The sequence below is a fragment of the Castor canadensis genome, chromosome 2 (genome assembly GCF_047511655.1).
Source record: "Castor canadensis chromosome 2, mCasCan1.hap1v2, whole genome shotgun sequence".
Lineage (NCBI taxonomy): Eukaryota > Metazoa > Chordata > Mammalia > Rodentia > Castoridae > Castor > Castor canadensis.
Genome location: NC_133387.1, coordinates 112703511 through 112724128, shown reverse-complemented (window position 1 = coordinate 112724128; position 20618 = coordinate 112703511). Strand labels below are relative to the sequence as shown.

The window sequence follows — 20618 nt, the reverse complement described above, 5'->3', positions numbered from 1 at the left end:
TCTTGTGCCCTGGAGTGTGACTAGTATTCTTTCCCTTGTGGCAATTTGTATATTACACCTTAATCTAATAGGGATCAGTTGCTTCTCAGTTTAGAATATCATGGCATGTATTTCTTTACAGACAAACATGAGTCCTTTCTGATTTCACACACAGACAATTTATGTCTCTGTGCCAAGACAAGATCCTGCACTCCTAATGGTTGAGCAGAGCTACCTAATGTTTGAGTGGGCTTGTTTGAATTTGATTTTAGGACATCTTGAAGATGAAGATGAGGATAAGGAAGAACAAGTATCACCAGATTGGCCTCCATGTAAAAACCAGTAATTATGGGAAGGCTGTGATTATGAAGAATATGGAGAGTGGCCCCAAAAGATCACACAAAGAAGCTGAAGGTAGCCACATTCATGATGCAGGTGTAAAGGAAAGCTGTTATTACTCTGGTCATTTACTCAAACATTAAGGATTGTCTGTTCTGAGTGGCATTTTGCAATCAAGAATGAGAGAACTATAGGGAGAAATATTCTGCCCTCTCAGAGATGACCAGTTCTTTTTGCCTGCTTGAACTCCAGAGGTGCACCTATTTTCTGCATGGTTCACAATCCTTCTTGTCAGGCATTTCACAGGAAAACAAACAAAAAGCCACCCCAAAATTAAAAAATTTATTCTGTCCTAACATTAAGAGAAAGAAGCCTAGAAGTCACAAAACTTCATGGGGAGTCTATAAATAGTTCAAGAGCGTGTTGACTGCACCACTGAATATAGGATATAATAAAAGAAAAAGACACAATTCACCAAGGAATGAAAGTTTCCTATATTTTCTTGAGCATTAACTTCATGACTGTAGGTAAGTGACTGATTTATCATTCTGGATTTCAGCTTCCTCATCTGTACAATGGGACAAATCATGTTTTGCTTCTTAACTGTAAAGATCAAATGAGGGAAGGACCATGATTGTACTTCAGTGAGAATAAAACCACTCAGTGCTCCTAAAGCCTTGCAATCAGCATTTTCAAAGGAAGAAAGATAGCTAGAGAAATCTGGAAGAAATTAGACAAATACAAATCACCAGGAGACCAAAATGCAGTTTAAGAGTTCCTAGTTAAATACCAGTATGTGATAATAGTGATTGAACAAATCAGGACATTCTGCAGGAAGGGTCTGCCTTTTGTCACAGACATTCTTTGTTTCTTTTTCTTTTGATGCTGAATGTATTTTTGTTAGTGTGTATTAATTTTCCCACAGACTGTGTTTTGTTATGACCTTTTCCTATATATCTATGGGGAACATCGATTGTATTTATCCACCCCCCCATTATCAAAGTCAACATATGAGATCATCGAGTACAACTCTCCAAGAGCATGCTGTACTCATACATATATGATTTACATCTGCATGCTCAGGTAAGTCATTGTGTTTAAATTTTTCAGGTGGAATTATTTAATGACTTTCTGGACATTCTGCAATTTGTTTTCAGAAAACCATAATGATGAGGAGGATGATAAAGAAGAGTTACTGAATTCCAGGTAATGTTGAAACACTAGGGACTAGAAAGCAAGGTTAACACATGGGGAAAGTGCTCTAAAAGTACAGACCAAGACTTGAAAATAGCTACACATTTTCTCATTGAGACTAAAGAAAGTGATGTTACTCATTCAACCAATGATGACATAACCCATTTAAGCATGGTTAACTGCTTGTAGATGAAGTAGTCTCTGGATTTCTCGCACATAAAGAAATCACTTGTTCACTTTGTAAGGCTAAAATCAGGATGAGATGAACATCTCTTTTCTGCATGGTTTGCCCGTGTTCATGGATAGACTTGTGGTGAAATGTAAATAGGCCCCCCCAAAAAAATCCTATCACATCCTACTACTGATAGAAAAAGGCCTAGAAGGCACAAGTTCACTGGGAGTCTACAGTGATGGAGCCAATATTCACTGCACAGCTGTGAAAAATATTCAATACCATTTATGAAGAAGGTCCACCTACCATTATAGTTGTCCTTGCCTGACTCCTCTGGTGACAGCACTTTCAGGTGGAGCTGAGTCTCCTTCCCCATCAGCTTGTAGCTGGCCAGTGCACTAATGTGAGCACACTCAATTTCTCTGTCTCTCTTCTTCTCTCTCACCTTTATGGCAATTAAGCTGTGCCCAAGTCAGAGGAGAATGATTTTCTTTGTCCTTTTTGAAAGGAGAGCTCTGTGCTATTGTACCCCACCTATAAGCTTCTGATCAGGACTACCTGGGTGGCAATGATGTGCAATCCATCTTGATTTTATCTTTTGTTCTTCCTGATTTCACTAGTATCAACAGTGAGCTGCAGGAGGAGAAAGTGAAGGAACTCTCCATAGATTCATCAGTTGAATAGCATTTCCAGCCTTTTACTCATTCTGATCCATTATACTCTGCCCTCCCCTTCGATGGACATAGAGCCATCCATGCTCTAAATCAAAACTGAGTACTCTCAACACCATGCAGTAAACCTAACTGAATTTCCTAGTGAACTCCCAATCCACTACTCCCATCCTGTCTGTGTTGAAGTTTGTAGGCCACCTATGAGGTCTATTTTGGGTCATCAAAGATAAGAGTTCAGGTGGCTGTAGGGCTTTGCTGAATTCCTAGTGTCAGGCCAGATATTTATTAGCCAGGGCCTCTGTGGAGGACATAGATCAGTAGGAATCACATTGAGCTATGTAGAGTCACCATGAGCCTGCAAGCAGCAACTGTGTGTGTCAGACTTCTGTCTTCAGGGGCCATCTTATCCTAGGACAATGTTCTCATCCTAGACTATTGTCTTAACATGATGACCCTCTTATATCACAATAAGGTAATAAATAACAATGGCTGTAGTTTACTTTCAGTGTTAAAGGTAGCTGCTTCTCTTGAAAGGAATAATCCTTCCAAGATGAACTCAAACTTTGATGATGCTCTCAAAGGCTCAGTTGACAACACACATGGCAGCAAACGTCCTGAAACATAAGATTATCAAAAGAAAATTATGTTCAGCAAGTGGAGAATAGCAGGCAGATCAGCTGGCACAGGACACCTGTGGCTCTTGAATGTACTTGGTACTTATGACTCTCAATGTTGGATTGAGCTCATTCTCCCACTGTGTTTCCACTTTAGCATTTCTTCTGCCCAGCACCTGATGTACCCTGTGTCTGTTCTTACCTCAAATTTCCATGGGGAGCCACCCTGCCAGGCACTTCTTTCCTTATCTCCTGTTTGCAGTCTGAACTCTGTTTCTACCCACTACTGCAGTCCTGATACTATAAATGTCACAGAGAAGCCCAGTCAGTTGTTATCCTCATTGTATGAAGAGCATCTTTTAGGCTGCTAATTGCCTGTGATTTCCTGGAAACACCACACATTCTTGGCTTTTAACCTTCTCTTCCCAGCTTCCCCAGCTCAACTGCCCCTTTCCCCTGGGAGCACACCACTTATAAATCACTGACGAAGATTCTACTCCTTTTCCTGATTTGGGGAATCTGACCAACTCACTCCCTAATTCTTAAATTGGATATGAAAATGAAAAACTTTAAATTAATGAGAAGATGCCCAATTGCAAAAACTCAGTGGCAAACTGGGCTATGGATGTGAGATACATAACATCTACTGGCCTGGAGTCAGTGTTGGCTCCATGTGTGCAGCCCTGTATCAATGTGCATGGGTTTTCCAAGACTCAGTATATGTACCTCATGGACTCTGACATAAACTGTTGGATATTAAATGGCACTGTAAAGGATACAGATGAAAACTAGACATCAATGAGAGTACTTGAAAACAGCCTAGAACATGTGCTACTGAGGCACTCTGTGTTTTCTCCTTATTTCCTTTTCCACATTAATATTAAGAGTCCAAAATACAACTCTATGGAATCTGGAGGTGTGAGAACATGAAAGCCTTTTGTTTAACTAATTTAATGGAAAGTGAGTCCAGACCAATTATATCAAGACCCAATTAAATTGATTGTGAATACAGGACAAGCTTTGCATCAGGCTAGTACAATTGACAAGAAGAGCAATTTGCTTAAGACTGTCATAAAGAATTGTAATATCCATAGTGGCAGTAGGTAAGGAGCCAATCATGACTGAGATGGGGAGAAGAAATGAGACTGATGGGAAACAGTCCTTTCCCTATCACCAGATCATGCTGCCATTAAAAATGAATTGAGGGTCTCATTAATCGGGGATATGGTTTAGGCATCATTGTTTTTGAAAGCTTCCAGGTGATTCTAAATTATGGCATAAAGTGAGGAGTATGGGTTGACAAGATGGAAATGTCCCATATATGTGACATGTTTCATAGAAAAAGCATAACATCCATTAACCATTGAAGGAATTTGTATTCTGCATCTGAACAAAGCTGTTTAAATACCACAGCAAAATACTGAGATGGATGGATGAGGCCTGTAGCCTCCGTAATTTATGCATGTATGCACAAAAATGTTTTGAATAAAGATTAAATAAGAACAATAACTACATTGAAATGAAAAAGACAAAAAACACTTCCTCCAGTTACACATAGTGGAATTAAGCATTTTCTTTAACATTTTCAGATAAAACTGATATCTTGAATTCTGCCATGTTTACTTGCTATTCCTCTAATGAGATCAGGACCACCATACGAAACTTTTCTGTCTCCCTCCCTTGAAGGAACAATAATACATTGAACATGAAACTTAGGAAATTGTTATATGTTTCTACTTCTTTGCTATTCTAGAGTGTTATGAAATACTAAAAAGGAATCATTTTTAAGGAATGCTTTTTAGAAAGAAAAATACAGAAGAGGGGAAAGTATAGTAAAACACAGTGGAATCCCTTTTACTTAAGATATTTTTGGGTATATCCATTGGAACTATTCCTAGAAATGCTTTAGGGGTCACCTAGTATAGAACTGCCTTGAAGAAATTACAGAAAAGTGTTATCCTCTGGTTGAACTCACTGCTCTTCTTTTACTCAACATTTTGAGCAATTGTTTTTGGTTTTCCTAATCTGCTTGTGAAAAAATATTCCAAAACAGTCTCATAAATTCTGATCCCTGTCTAACGAAGGTGACCCAACATCCAGTGTGCTTACTCTGACTCCCATTAGTGCCTACTTTGCTCTTCTTCAGGGTTTGTGGAAATGGCCTTTTCCAGGTTTATCAACAGGTTATGTGGCTTCCTTTAAAGCTTAGGTCTAAGGTACCACTGTACCTTCAGTAAATGGTGGGAGTGGACTTGGATGTTGTGTCAGTGAGACTTTTCAATTCTTCCCATACTGTGCTTAAAGATTTCTTTAACAAATAGTGTTTTGTTGTTGCTTCTTTGGTGTTACTGGTATTTGAATTCAAGGTCTCACACCTGTTAGGACCACTCCCACTTCAGCACCTCCAAAAGTCACTCTTAGCTGGGATGACAGGCACATTTGACAAAGCCCAGCTTTAATTGGTTGAGATAGGATTTCATTATCATTTTGCTCCAGCTCACCTCAGACAACCATCCTCCCAGTCTCCACCTTACAAGGAGCTTGGATTATATGCATGGGTCACCACCCCTGGCTTTCTTCAGATATTCTTAAGACTGAGGATTCAACCCTTCATGTCCACTTTATATGGGTCATGCTCATCTTTACTTTGTGTCACTCTCATTGTCAACTCCTTGTGTCCTTGATGCTTCCTGGTGGTAATGTCAGGAAGTCATGTGGGATAAGGGGTCTCAGCCATCCACTTGGAGTGTTCCCATGTAAAGTGCTCCTGAGCCTCCAGGGACATACATTGCCTAACCCATGTGAATAACTTGTAGCATACAACTGTCTTTTGTACATCTGGCCTCTCTTTTCCTTTCCACTTACTTTGTAAGCCCAGTCAGTACTCAGCCATTGAACTCAGTCACTCTGTCTCCTACTCACCCTCCACAGATGCCAGAGCAATAAGCCAGCTTAGGAAATAATTGGGGCATCTGATGCCATCTGCTTTTCACAGCTGCTTTCTCTCCACTTTCTTCTCATATTTCCCAATTATTTCCAATTTTGACTAACTGGCATAGTAGTAATATTGTATATTATTCCTCCATTTTCCAACATAAGATGTGCAATCAGATAAATAAATGCATATATATTATATGCTCACCTAATGTGAATAATTAAGCATGTAACTAAATCATATGTATTTTGTGTTGGTTACAGCTGCATTATGTACAATGTGCATATGGGATATATATCAGTTGTTTATGAAAGTTTTATAAGTTTCCCAGGATTAATTACCCCCAGTTAGTTTGTCTCATAGGGTTTTCCTTGAACTTTGGTTTTGCTTGGTTTTAAAAGGTCTTCCTTTCCAAAAGCACAGCCCATACCCAGAGATACTGGGAGATACTGGGTTTTACTAGTTCTGTTTTTCTTGAATATTTTAATGAATTCGAAGTACCTTTGCCTCTTGGCCATCTTATCATTAGTAAATATGTAAGAAACATTAGCAATCATGAAAATATAATGTTGTCCATAGACTTCACCTCCCCTCTTGGACTTTTTTTACTTGATTATGCCCTTATTTCCCAATAAGGTGTAGATAACAATGGCTGTGGTTTTATTTTCAGAGCTAAATTTGGATGCTTGCTTTGAAGTGGAAAGCCATGGCAACCTGGTGGGTGATTCCCCCAAAGGTTCAGTTAGCCATACATTTGGGTTTCCAGATGGCCACATTAAGGCCACAAATGTCCTCAAGTGGAAGATTGTCAAGAGAGAACTATTATTCAGCAATTGCAGAATAGCATGCAGATTCCCTGAACAAGGCCAGAGGGGTAATCACACTTGCGGCTCTTGGATATACTTACTCCCTATGACCCTATATAGGGTTCAGCTCATTCTCCTACTGTGTTTTCTCTTCAAGGTTTGTCCTGTCGAACAGCTGATAGAATCTCTGTCTGGCTGTACCTCAAATATCCATGGGTTGTTACCTTTTCTGGACCTCCATCTTCTTGTCCTGCTTGCATTGTAAACTGTGCTCCTACCCAGTGCTGCTATCATGATACTTTAGTGCCACAGGTAAGCCCAGCCGGTTATTACCCTTATTGTATGAAGAGCATCTTTTAGCCTGCTAAGTATGTATAATTCTCCAGAACCCCATCTTTTTCTTGCTGTTTGCCTGTCTTCCCAGTTACCCAGGCTCTACTGCCTCTTTCCTCTGGGAGCACACCCTTCATAAGTCACTACTGCAGATTCTCTACTTATGCCTGCTTTTGGGAACCAGACCACATCAATCCCTAATTCTCATATTAGACATGAACATGAAAACTGTTAAAATTAATGTGAGGAAACCCTGATTACAAAAAAGTAATTTCCACACTATATTATTGTTTGGAGAAAGATAGCTCCTGGCATCAGTGTTGTCTTCATCCCCATGTCTCCAGTCTTTTGCCAGTATTCATAGTTCAATTAGGATTCAGTATCTGTACCTCATGGACTCTGACATTACATAGAGGATACTAAATGGTACTGTAAAGGGATGACAGTCCAAACGAGATGCCAAGGGCAGTACTTCAAAGTTGCATAGATCATGAGCAATTTAGGCAGTCCTTGTTCTCTCCTTATTTCCTTCTCCAATTTTGAGTCTGCAATACAAACCTATTAAATCTGGAGTTCTGAAAATATGATATCCTTTTATTTGACTAATTTAATGGAAGTGTGTCTAGTTATATCAAGAACCAATAAAATTGATTGTGAACACAGAACAAACTTAGGAAACTTAGGAAATTGTTGTATAGTTACACTTCTATGCCATCCTAAAGAGCTATTAAACTAAGCAGGATCTTTTTTGAAGGAGCATTTGGATACAGAAAAATACAGTGAGGGGAGAGTATAGGAAAACAATCCCTTTCAATTTAGATATTTGTTGGTCTAGATATTGGGAATATTCCTAGAAATGCTTTATGGTGACCTGTTGTGGAATTTCCTTCAAGAAATTAGAGAAAAGAGTTGATCTCTTTCTGAACTCACTTGCTCTCTCTTCACTCCCCTTTTGGGGTTTTCCTGATCTGCTTTGGAAAAACACATGGAAGCTTTCTTGTAAATACTTATCCCTGTCTACCCAAGGTGACACAACATTCAGAGTGCCTTCTGTGGCCTCCATGGTGCTTTCTTTGCTCTTTGTCAATGTATATATAAAGAGTTTGTTCCAGCTTTGTCAAGAGGTCATGTGGTTTCCTTTAAAGCTCAGGCCCAAGGCATCACTGTCTCATCTTTTGCAAAAGGTGGGACTGGACTTGAATCTTGCACCAGTGGCCCCTTTCAATGCTTCCCACACTGTGCTTGAAGATTTCTTTAACAGTAGCCTTGTTTTCTTTTTTTTGGCATTGTTGACATTTGTACTCAGAAAGTCACACATTTTAGGGCCTCTAGCACTTCAGCAACTGCAACAGACCATCTTGGCTGGGATGAAAGGCACAGTCAACAAAGTCTAGCTTAATTGGTTAAGATTGGGTTCTCACTCTCACTACCATTTGCCTCCAGCTCACCTCAGACCACCACCCAGATAGTCTATGCCTCCAAAGTGGCTGGGATTATAGGCTTTGCCCACCTCCCCTGGCTTGCTCCAGATGTCATTAAGACTGAAGTTTCAACCTTCCATGTCCACTTTATCTGGCTTGTGCTCATATTTCCTCTGTGTCCCTCTCAGTTTGAACACCTGGAGCCTCTGGTGCTGCTTGGTGATAATGTCAGTAGGTGAAGGTCAAATGGGATAATGGGCCACATTCTCCCACTTACAGAGTTCCTGTGAGAAGTTCTCCTGAGAATCTGGGGACTTGCATGCCCTTACCCATGTGAGTTACTTGTAGCATTGAAATGTTTTCTCATCTCTCTGGCCTCTCCTTGCCTTCCATTGGCTTTCCACAATCCCAGTCAATACTCTGCACCTGGATTCAGTAACCCTGTCTCTTGCTAGCTTTTCACAGATGGCAGAACAATAAGCCTTCTCAGTAAATGTATGGGGAGCAGGCAGAGTGTGAATCATCAGCTTATTGCTCCATGTTATGATTTTTCCTGGTGTTTAACAGGTCATATTTTCACAGCATCTTTCTTTCCATTTTTTCTTATACTTCTAATTTTTTTCTAGTTTCAACTCTCTAGAATAGTAATTATGATATTATATATAATCCTTTCAGTTTCCAATGTAAAATTTTGTGCTGTCAGACAGTTAAGTGTACATACCCTATATGCTCATCAGATGTGAATAATGAAACCTGTATGTAGAAAACCATCATTATATGTGGAAAGTGTTTTATATGTATTGTGCATTTGGAAATACATCAAATATTTGAGAAAGCCTCATCAATTTCTTAGGATTAATCTCCTCCAGTTCTTTTCTTTGATATGGTTTTTCCTGTACTTGCTTTTGCTTGATTTTTAGGAACTCTTCCTTTTTGAAAGCACAGCCTTATGCAGTGTCATTTCCTTGTCTTGTCTTATACTCTTAGAAGATACTGGGTTTTACTAATTCAGTTTTCCTTGAACATTTTAGTAAAATGGAAGTACCTTTCCCTACTGGCAATTTTATTTTTACAGAATATGTAAGAAATATCTTCATAATGAAAATTTCAGATTTGTCTATAGGCTTCATGCCCCCATTGGACTTTCATGTCCCAGTCTACTTTTTTTGTCTGATGGTGCCCTCAGATCCCAATAATGGTGAGATAGCAATGATTATGGTTTTATTTTCAGAGCTAAATTTGGATACTTGCTTTGAAAGGAAAACACCTGCCCAGATACTGAATGATGATCCTGAAGGCTCATGACCCATACATGGGATTCATGATGGCCTCATTGATGCCAGAAATGTCCTGAAATGAAAGATTATTAAAAGAATACTATCGTTCAGCAAGTGCAGAATAGCACTTGGATCAGCATACAGAGGTAATCACACCTGTGGCTCTTGGATGCACTTACTCCTTATGATTCTCTATGTAGGTTTGACCTCATTTTCCTACTGTGTTTTCTCTTTAAGGTATGTTCTGTCCCATAGCTGATGTAACCTAGGCATGTCCTTACCTTGAATGTCTATGAAATGCTACCCTGTCAGATCCTCCATCTTTATCTTCTGTTTGTATTGTGAACTCTGCTTCTCCCCAGTGCTGCTGTCCTGATCCTTTAAGTGCCACAGGTAAGTCCAGCCAGTTGTTATCCTCAGTATAAGAAGAGCGTCATTTAAAGTTCTTAGTGCATGCAATTTCCCAGAACCCCACACCTTTTTTTGGATTTTTCCCTTTTCAAGTTTCCCAGGTCCACTGCTTCTTTCTTCTGGGTCCATATCCTTTAAAATTATTTGTTCAGTTTTTCTTCTTGTGCCTGCTTCAGGGAACAAGACCACCTCAATCCCTAATTCTTAAATTGGACATGCTCATGAGTAGGTGCTCTAATTTGCAAACTTGGATTTAGGTAGGAAGCACATACAGACCTGGAATCATTTTTTATTCAGTTCAATGTGTATAGTCCTGTGCCCAAGTTCATGTTTTTTTTAGGACACAGTGTCTGTATTCCATAGACTGTTACATTAACTAGAGGATATTAAATAGCAATTTGAAGAGACAATCATCCAAAATGAGATGCCAATAGCAGAACTTCACAAGTGCAAAGATCATGAAATTCTTAGGCAATCTGTGTTTGTCCTTCACAAGGCCAATGAATATGAAAATTGAGAAAATGAGGCCATTTTATAAAAACTAACTTAATGGAAAATGGAGTCTAACCCCAGGTACATGAGAACCTTATATGATTAATTGAGAATACAAGATAAGCTCTGCACTAATCCATATCAATCGCAAGAGAGTGATTTCCTTCCAACAGTCAGAAAGAAGAGTAAAATCCATAGTGCCAGTAGTTCAGGAGCCAATCATGAGAGAGATGGGGAGATGAAATGAAAGTGAGAGGATCAGTAGTTCATTTAATATCTACAGATCTGGATGCCATGGTACAAGCACCTGGGGGTAATGAACACCTTGAACACACACATGACAGTCTCATGTAAATAGTCTGGGGTGAGATATGGGCGTCAGGGGTTTTAAGAAGTTCTGAGGTGATTCTAACCTATTTATAAAGTTAGGAGCTGTGGTTCATAATGATCTCAAATTGTCCACAAGGAATTGTCCCACATGTGTGGGACAAATCTACATAGGAAAAGCTGAGCATCAATTAACTGTTGATAGAATTAATATTTCCTTCTCAACAAACCTCTTTCTGTATCACAGGAAAACATGGTGATGAATGAATTTGACCTGTAGCCTCCATATATAAAGCATATGTGCACAACCTGTAACAAGATGAAATAAGTAGTAGCCACAATGAAATTCAGTATACAAAAATACTTCCAATTACACATAATGGTATTTAGTATTTTCTCTTTCATTTTTACCATAAATCTGGCTGTTTATATTGTACTATGTTAACTTTCCAGTTCTCTAATGAGACCAAGACCACAATCGAAAATTTTACTGGTTAGGGATTTTCAAGAAATAAAATCCCCACATAAAAGCTTTTTAGTCTCCCTTCCTTGAAGGACATGTAATAATACATAAAAACTGAATGTCAATAAATGTTTGTATGTTTACACTTTGTCATTCTTTTTTTGGTGGTGGTACTGTGGTTGGAATTCAGGGCCTCACAATTGCAATGAAGGCACTTTACCATTTGTGCCAGTCTGCCAGCCCTTTTTGTGCTAAGAATTTTCAAAATAGGGTCTTGAGAAGTATTTGCCCATGCCAGATTTGAATCATGATCCTCCTGTTCTCTACCTCCTGAGCAGCTGGGCTTACAGGTGTGAGACATGGGCTCTCAACATCTATGCCATTCTAGACTTCCATGAAGTACTAAAAGGAATCTTTTCTGAAGGAGCAGTAATGAGAAAGAAAAATACAAACAGGAAAGAGTATAGTAAAACACAGTGCAATCCTTTAGATATTTGTGGGTCTAGATATGGAGACTGTTCCTAGAAATGCTTTATGGGTGACCCAATGTGGAGTTGCTTTTAAGAAATTAGAGAAAAGAGTTTTTCTCTGGGTGAATTCACTGCTCTTCCTTCATCATTCCATTTTTAGTGAGTCCTTTCTCTGGTCTTTCCTGATCTGCTGTAGAAAAACACCCTAAAGTTTTCTTTTAAATTCTGATCCCTGTCTAGCCAAAGTGACCCAACATCCAGAGTGCCTGCTGTTGCCTACATTAGGAACCTTTCTAGCTCTTCCTCATTATTTATAATGAGAGTCTGCTCCAGGGTTTCAAGATGTCATGTGGCTTTAGTTAAACCTTGGCCCCCAAGCATCACTGTCTCCTCTTATGTAAAAGGGGGCAATGGACTTGGATGTCGTCTAAAGCCTACTAGCTCTCTTTCCTATGTCTTTGCCAGTTTCCCACCCACTCTTCCCTTTCTGGAGTCATAAGAGATGTGTTTTTCCTTCTCACAGCAGTCTTTGTGAGTGTGCATCATAGGTAGTTAGAACACCCAGCACCAAGAAGTGCAAAAAGTCCTGGATTTTGTCAGAATAAAAAGAATCAGGAGGAAAATGACTGATACCACCAGCTGGTAGGGAGGAGGGGATAAGAAAGGGGCCCTGAATCCTGCACCACAAGCTGGACTGAAAGTTCAAGAGGGTGTTATCTGCATCATTGTGGATGCCACCTTCTACTTTAGCCAGCCTGAGTTTCAGTAATTAGGCTCATTCTCCCATAGAAGCTCAGGTGGTCTCTGCCTCTGTCATCACTTGGCAATACCTCCTGTGGCATCCATTCCCAGGACCTGACCAAGACTCTCATTTGATTTCTCTCAGATACCAAGTGTTGCTGGAACTAACAAGAGATATTGCTGATTGCAACAAGACTGTATCACAGAATGTACTTTTCCCACTTGAAGAAATATAAAACAACAAATTGAATGGCCAATTATAGAACACTGAAGACTTTCTGCATAATCCTTCATGATTGGCTTCCACAACCATGAGAGGATCTTGACAACTTTCAGTCCAGAAATCCAGTTTTATTAGAGAAATCACAGTGCCTTAGCCTCTAATTGTGATAAATACCCAAGACCAGGGTCAAGGCCCATAGACACTATTGAGAGACTTTAATCCTATCTCTCACCAGTCCTACCCTGCAGAAAACCAATGGCAGGGGCTGCTGTAAAAGGACTGCAGATCAAATTGAACCCTCTTTCAGGGTGGCAAATGCTAGAAACAGGCAGTATTAGTGTTCAATGTTTTTTCCAAAGATGTTAAGCCTTAATTTAAGTGCTGGAAATTCTCAGACACATGAAGAATATAGACCAGTAAACAAGACAACTGACCTGTATTCTTCATACAATTCTTCACCTATACTTGTTTTTGTTCACATTCTGTTTTAAAAAGGACATTTTCTCTGGGTTTTAACTTTAATCCAAAGTTAATGGGAACCAGAATAATAAATAATGTTTATGTTAAGCTCTGGGGGACTCATGCTTTTATTAAAGTTCAATGTTATAATCTTTTATTACTGTGATCAATTTGGGGGGTAAGTATATAAATTAACACAAGCATTCTCATTTTCCTATTTATGTTCTAAACTCTCCCATATAATTTAGTCTATATCTAGCATAGGTAGTAGAAGGAGTGTATTATAGCTCTTTCTCCCTGTTGTGTTTTTGTGTTGTTTGACATTTAGAAAGCAAGTTATGACTTTGTTTTTAGAATTACCATAAGATGTTTTTGACATCTTTAGCATCCTTTAATTAAACATCTTATATTTGGTCTATATGTTTTACATGAAGCCATTCAACTTCAATTGGGGCTACCAATTGACATTATTTGCTTTCTTCATTTCTACCCACTATGCATGTAATTTATAGTGTTATTTCAAACCAAACTATTTTTCCCACCTTGTCCACACCTTGGATTTTGATTTAGATCAAAATGTAATCTATTAATGCTCATGAAAACTGAGCATCCTTATTCAACACTTAGGTAGGTTTCTTGCTTGATTGATCTTCAGGATGGAATTAGGAAGCTCTGAGTTTTGCATATTTGATACTCCTACTGCCTTGGCAGGTATCTTAGAAGATAGAAGGTGCTTGAGTATTCAGATATGTTGCTTTGCTTTTTGAAATAAGCATGTCATATATTTGGATTCTGGTTTTCAGTATTGTTCTACTAGGACCTGAAATTTCTACCAGCTCTTCCATCCCTTCTTTTCTCCACAGGTCTCCACTGGATGCATCCTCCATTGAATTCTCTTGCCTTTCCTCCAGCAATTCTGAATTCTCAGGTGTAAGCCCTCTGCCCTAGAGAACACCTTCATTTCAATTTCCTTGTGGCTAGGGTTCTAACAGAATGGTCCCTGCAGTGATCTGAGTGTCTATACTCTCCCTCTGGGGATGTCTTCCTGTGATATGCTATGAAGAGTCTTTTTTTCCTGCTGCCCTCTGTGTATTTGAATAGTCTATGTTACTCCTTTTCTATTACGTGGCTCCCAGGCCTTGTTAAACAAAACCATTTGAGATCTATGGTATTGTCTGGCCCTTAGATGTTTGGGAGCAGAGTTAAGAGTGGTATTTTTAATCTGCATTAAACTGTAGGCCTTTGAAATATATGTTGAGAGATTCAGCTATGTTTATCCTAGAGGACCTGTATTCCCCCATCATGTACTTCTTCAAATGCAGAAATTCAATGGTACTAAAAAATATACTGAGTCACCTAGTACAACATTCATTGGCCAGTTTCAAAATTTACCACATTGTGATTGAAGGTTTTAATATAATCCATGCAGACTTACCTTTGTAAAAATTATTTAAAGAATATTGCATTTTTAATTACATGAGTGTATTTCCTAAATGGTGATGATTTCATAAGTATTATTACAAATGTATTACAATAAATCTTTAAAAAATTTGGCAGTAGTAGAGATTGAACTAGGATCTTGTGCTTGCTAGGCAGACACTATACCCCTTGACCCAGGCCTCCAACTATAAAAAATTTTAAATGTATAGCACAAGGAGTTTCATTATGACATTTCTACTCATGCGTATCATCTACTTTAATCATACTCACCCCTTTTATTACTCTTTCTTACCCCTCATTTCCTTTTCCCCATTGATATCCACAATATTTCCCCTCCTGCTTACCCCCTACTTTGCCAAAATGAAAGAAAAAATGCAATATTTTTCTTTGTGAGACTGGATTCTGGCACTTAACAAAATGATCACCAGTTCCATCCATTTTCCTGCCAAGGACATAAAATCCTCATTCATTATGGCTGAGTAAAACTCCATTGTATATATATACCACATTTTCTTTTTGTGGTGTTCCTGTGGTTTTAACTGATGGCCTTAAGCTTGCTAGGCAGGGACTCTACCACTTGAGACACAACTACCCTTTTTGCATCAGGCTATTTCCAGATAGGTTCTCAAACTTTTTCCTTGCCACTCTTACACCACTATCCTCCCATCGACCATCCCCCAAAGCTGGGATTACACTTAGCTTGTTTTGTTGAGATGGACTCTCACTAAGTTTTTACATGGGCTGGCCTCAAACGGGGATCCTATCTCTTCCTTCTGTGTTGCTGAGATTACAGCTGTGAGCCAAACTTATTTTATCCATTCATCTGTGGATGGGCACTTAGGCTGATTCCTTAACCTTGCTATTGTTAATGCTGCAGTGATAAGACATGTGAATGCAGGCATTTCAATTGGAACCTGACTTGGATCCCTTTGAGTATATACCCAGGATTGGTACAGCTGAATCATATGGAAGTCCTGTTTTGACTTATTTGTGGAAACTCCAAAAAACAGTTTTTGAGGAAACTGATTTGCATAAGGACTAGACTAATTTGCATTCCACAAAACTGTGTATAGGGTTCCTTTTTCCTCATGTCCTCACCAACGTTTGCTGTTTTTTTTTCCCTTGATGGTAGCCATTTTGACTGAGGGGAGAATGAGTGTCAATATTTTTTTTTTGCCATTAAAAGAAATGTAACCTTTATTGCTTAGATGGTTTGATACATAGCAGCTTTCTTTTCATTCTGAATGTTGAAGTTCTATACAACTGAGTACAAGGAGGAACAAACAGTACTAAACTTAAACTGTGATTCTCTGTTCATGTAGCATAGACTAGTTTTGTATATGACACATAGCAGCAGTTTTTAAGTTCGTGTTTAGAAAAATATGACTTTTACACATTTATTATTGTTTTCTGATTAATTCAGGGGCTGAAATCACTGGCACCAAGTTCTGTCATCAAGAAAGAGATGAAAGAGATAAAGGTCAGATGAATCTGTCTGAAACTGGCAATGTGACTATCTGGAGCTTCCTTGGAGGTATTTGAAAAACAACCCTTAGGCGATTTTTGTTTTGTTTTCACAGCCAGGTATTTTTCCAATCTAGTAGTGATGTAATCTCACCATTGTGTCCATTAACAAAGAGAAAAACCTTGCACCTCAAAAAAGATTTTCAGAAAATATATATGTATGTATATAAAAGCCATCAGAGAAAGATGAAGAGAATTAAACAAAATGTATAGAAACAAATTAGTTGCACATGAAAACTAAAGCTATCATTCATCCAGCATTTCAACAAATCACACGTTTCAAAGTTGAATATTGGGGAGGCAGGCAGAACAACAAAAGATATATTCCTCAACCTCACTAATAAAGTGTGGCAAGACCTTATTGATTATGATGGTCCAGATCAAGGCTAAGTAAAGCTTTCATTCGATAGTGTTTATTGTGAGCTGTACCCCTTGCTATGTACATTGCTGAGAGCTGACACCTACTACATCTCATCACAGTAGAGAGTCTAGTACTGGCTTCTCCCCACAATCTTGTGAGTTTATTGTGGAGAGTTGGAAAGAGAAACAAAACACAAACCCCAAATAATAACAGCTGCAAAAATGACAATAATAATTGCCATAATAGAAAAAATCACAATGAAAGGGTGCATGAACTGGTTTTAACTCAGAAGAAAAAGGAATCATTGGTTTTGATTTGCATTCATCACTACAGTAAACAAAACCACATTTCAAAACTGGATTATACATCCACAATGTTAGGAAAGGACTAGTAAAAAGGACAAAGAAGGGCAGAGACCTCAATGGAGTCAAATCATGCTTTATTAGTGAGAAAGAAAGGTGTCTATCAGTCTCCAGGGATGAGAGTGTGAGGGCTTGCTGAGTAGAGGTAGACTTGGTTTTTAAAACGAAGACAAAGGCAGGAACAAAGACAGGAAGATTATGGAGTGCAGAATGTTTCAAGGTAGTTTGTGCAGGCCTGTGGTTTTTTTTGGGTATTGACCTGCAGGGTAACTGCAATAGAAAGTCAGGAGATAGAGTTTCCTACACACAATAATGTTAAAAATCATATATACCTCAAAATTTACTCCTTTCACATGAAAAGGCATCACTTTTCTTTTCATTCCCTCTACCATATCTACCTTCCTTTGAAGACAGGGGTTTGATTTTTTGCCACCAGAAATTGGTGAAGTGGAGAAAAGGCATATATGTGTAACTCTAAAAGTAGAAGAGGAGCACCTGGAGCCAGACTGAGGAAGAGGAGAGAAATTTGGCCAGAGGGACACCTCTCTTAGGAAAAAAAAGAGGCTTTATAGAACTATAAGGAAACCAGAGCCTCATGGCATTATGGCTCAGGCATCCTCAGAGGTTCAGCTGAAGGACAAGGTGCTGAAGACAGACAAGGCCAACTTCTTTTCACTGCTGCCAGCTAGTGTGGAGGGATTATATTGCTTGCATAGGATGGATGTTCAGGACACTAACAAGTTCAGTCCATTTCTGCAGAGTGCAGAGGATGCTGCTCATGATGCGGTGGCCAGAGTTCCTGCAGAATTCCAATGGCCTAGAAATTTGAGCAGGGCAAGTACACAGAAGACAGCCTGCTGAGGTCAATACAGAACTCCCATGCCAACTATTTACAGAATATCAATTGTCCCCACTGTCACTGGGTCTTCCCTGGGCCACTTCACTCCATAGGCACATGCTTACACACACACACACACACACACACATAGATAGCCAGTTGGACTCAGAGACATTGGCTGTGGCAGGGGAAGTGCTGGATCTCACAGCACTGGACAAAGAACCACCTCCATCACAGGGAGCCCTGTATTGCAGCCAAGCCTCAGTGGAACCCTCTGTATAGGTGACCAAAGTGCAGAAGTGGTCCCCCCTACCCCGGAAATGGAACAGAGACAGGGCCCAAGGAGAACCACTAGGTAGAGGAAGAGCACAGCCTGGAGGAGACCACCAGGGATGCAGATGGCCTAGAGGAAGACATGACCAGGAATCTGAGCCTGGACCTTGACTTTGCCAGGAAGGTGATAGACTTCAAGCTGGCTGAGGTTGAAGCAGGTGCCATGAACAGCCAGGACCCAACCCAACAGTTCAGAATCATGCCTGGAACAGCTACATGAATAGCTTCAAGTTCCTTGACACTCAAACCTGACACAGGAAGGCACATGGCCACCAGAAGCCCAAGGAGGTGAAAGAGGCACCACTGGAAGGCAAGGGTACTGGCACAGCAGTGGAGGAGATCCTCCATGGACCTGGTCCTGAGACGTTTGCAGTCAATGTAGTTTTGATTTGCATTTCCTAGATGACTAAAGATTTTAAACATGTTTTCATATGTTTATTGACCATTGCATTACTGCATTTGAAAATTATATGCCCAGTTCATTTGTTTAACTAATTGACTGTGTTAAGATTTTGGTGTTTAATATTTGAGGTTATTATATATTCTGGGTATCAATTCCCTGGTGGATGAAAATCTGGCAAAGATTTTCTCCATTCTGTACCTGTCTCTTCACTCCAGTGATTGTTTCCTTTGTTGTGCAGAAGCCTTTGAATCTGATGAAATCTTATTTGTGAAACCTTGCTAACATTGCTCTTCTTTTTATTCTTCTTCTTCAGTGCAGTACTGGGGCTTGAACTCAGGGCCTCACACTTTTTATGCTGGCACTGTACCAATTGAGCCATGCTGACAACGAGTCAATCCTTAATATCCTTTCCTAAGCTATTGGAGTGCTGTTCAGGAAGTCACTGCCTGTACCTAGAACCTGAAGTGTTTTCCATATATTTTCTTGTAGTAGTTTCAAAGTTTCATGCCTTGCATTAAGGTCTTGGTCCATTTTGAGTGGATTTTTATACAGGTGAAGGAGAAGATGTAGTTTCAGTCTTCTACATGTGGGTATCCAGTTTTACCAGTACAACTCATTAGAGAATCTTTTTTCCAGGGTATGTTTTTGGCACCATTGTTAAGAATCAGTTTGTTGTACCTGTGTGAACTTATTCCTGGACATTTTAATCTATGTCATTAATCTTCATGTCTGTTTTGTGCCAGTACTTTCTATTTTTGTAACTATTGCTTTGTAGTATATTTAATGTCAGATATTATGATACTTCCAGAATTGGTCTTTTTGCTCTTGATTGCTGTTGATACTCAGAATCATTTGTGTTTCCTTATACATTTTTAGATTGTTTTTCTAATTCTGTGAGGAATGTCACTAAAATGTTGGTGCAAATTGTATGTCACTTTAAATGAAAATAGTATAGCCATTTTCATGATATGAATTCAACTGATCCATGAACATGGAAGCTCTTTCCATCTTCCAGTGTATTCTTCACTCTCTGTTCAGTGTTTTCTCATTTTCATTGTAGAGGTCTTTAACATCTTTGGTAAGTTTCTGCCTATTATTTGTGTTTGTTTTTTTGAAGCTATTGTGAATGGGAATGTGTTCCTGATTTCTTTTTCTATGAGATAATTTTTGGTGTATAGGGAAATTCCTGAAGTTTGTATATTCATTTTGTATGCTACTACTTTGCTGAAAGTGTTTATGAGAGCTAAGTGTGTTCTGCTGGAGTATTTCACGTTGTTTACATGTAGGATCATGTCATTTAGAAATGAAAATTTGACTTCTTCCTTTCCTATTTGTATCACTTTCTCTTAATTTATTGCTCTGGATAAGATTTATTGAACAAGTGGGATAAGAATAAACATCCCATCAGATTCCTAATTTTGGAGAAAATTCAGCTTTCACCTTTTAGCATAATGTTAACTATTGGTTTGTCTTATATATCTTTTATTAAGTGTGCTCTTCATGATCCTAATTCCTTCAGGATATATCATGAAGAGATGTTGAATTTTGCAACGGTATTTTCTGCCTCTATTAAATGATCATGCTATTTTTGTTCTTTAGTCTCTTTATGTGCTACATTATTTTTATTGATTTATTATGTTGAGCTTACATGTATGTGGAGTATGAAACCAAATTGATGATGACATTTGATCTTTTTTATGTCTTGTTGAATTCAGGTTGCAAGGATTTTGTTAAGGATATTCTTATGTGTGTTCATCAATGAATTTGGTGTCTAATTTTCTTTTTTTATCCTGTCTGTATCTGGGTTGTGTATCAGAATAATAGTAACTTCATAGAATATGTTTAGAACCATTTCTTCCAATTCTAGATATAATAGTTTGAGAAGGATTGTTGTTAGTACTTCCTCAGTAGTTTATGTTGGTACATAACAAAGAACATGTTAACTAAATTCAAGACATAAAATTTTTCTTCTTATGTTTTACACTATTCATTTTTGAGATTTAATTTCTATTTAGTTCTATTGTGAGATA

The 20618-nt window shown here is 38.7% G+C and overlaps 1 long non-coding RNA gene across 5 annotated transcripts in view; it reads right to left on the bottom strand.

The window, feature by feature from the left end:
• Positions 1-20618, bottom strand: part of LOC141420761 (uncharacterized) — a 146645-nt gene that overhangs the window by 37293 nt on the left and 88734 nt on the right. For 2 of the 5 annotated variants that reach the window (XR_012445335.1, XR_012445336.1), the window contains exons 6-7: positions 11202-11280; positions 10023-10156 (exon numbers count right to left, since the gene is read on the bottom strand). The exons of the other annotated variants lie outside the window; for them this stretch is intronic. This is a non-coding gene — a long non-coding RNA (uncharacterized lncRNA). The remainder of the gene's footprint in view (positions 1-10022; positions 10157-11201; positions 11281-20618) is intronic. 5 annotated transcript variants of the gene reach the window in all.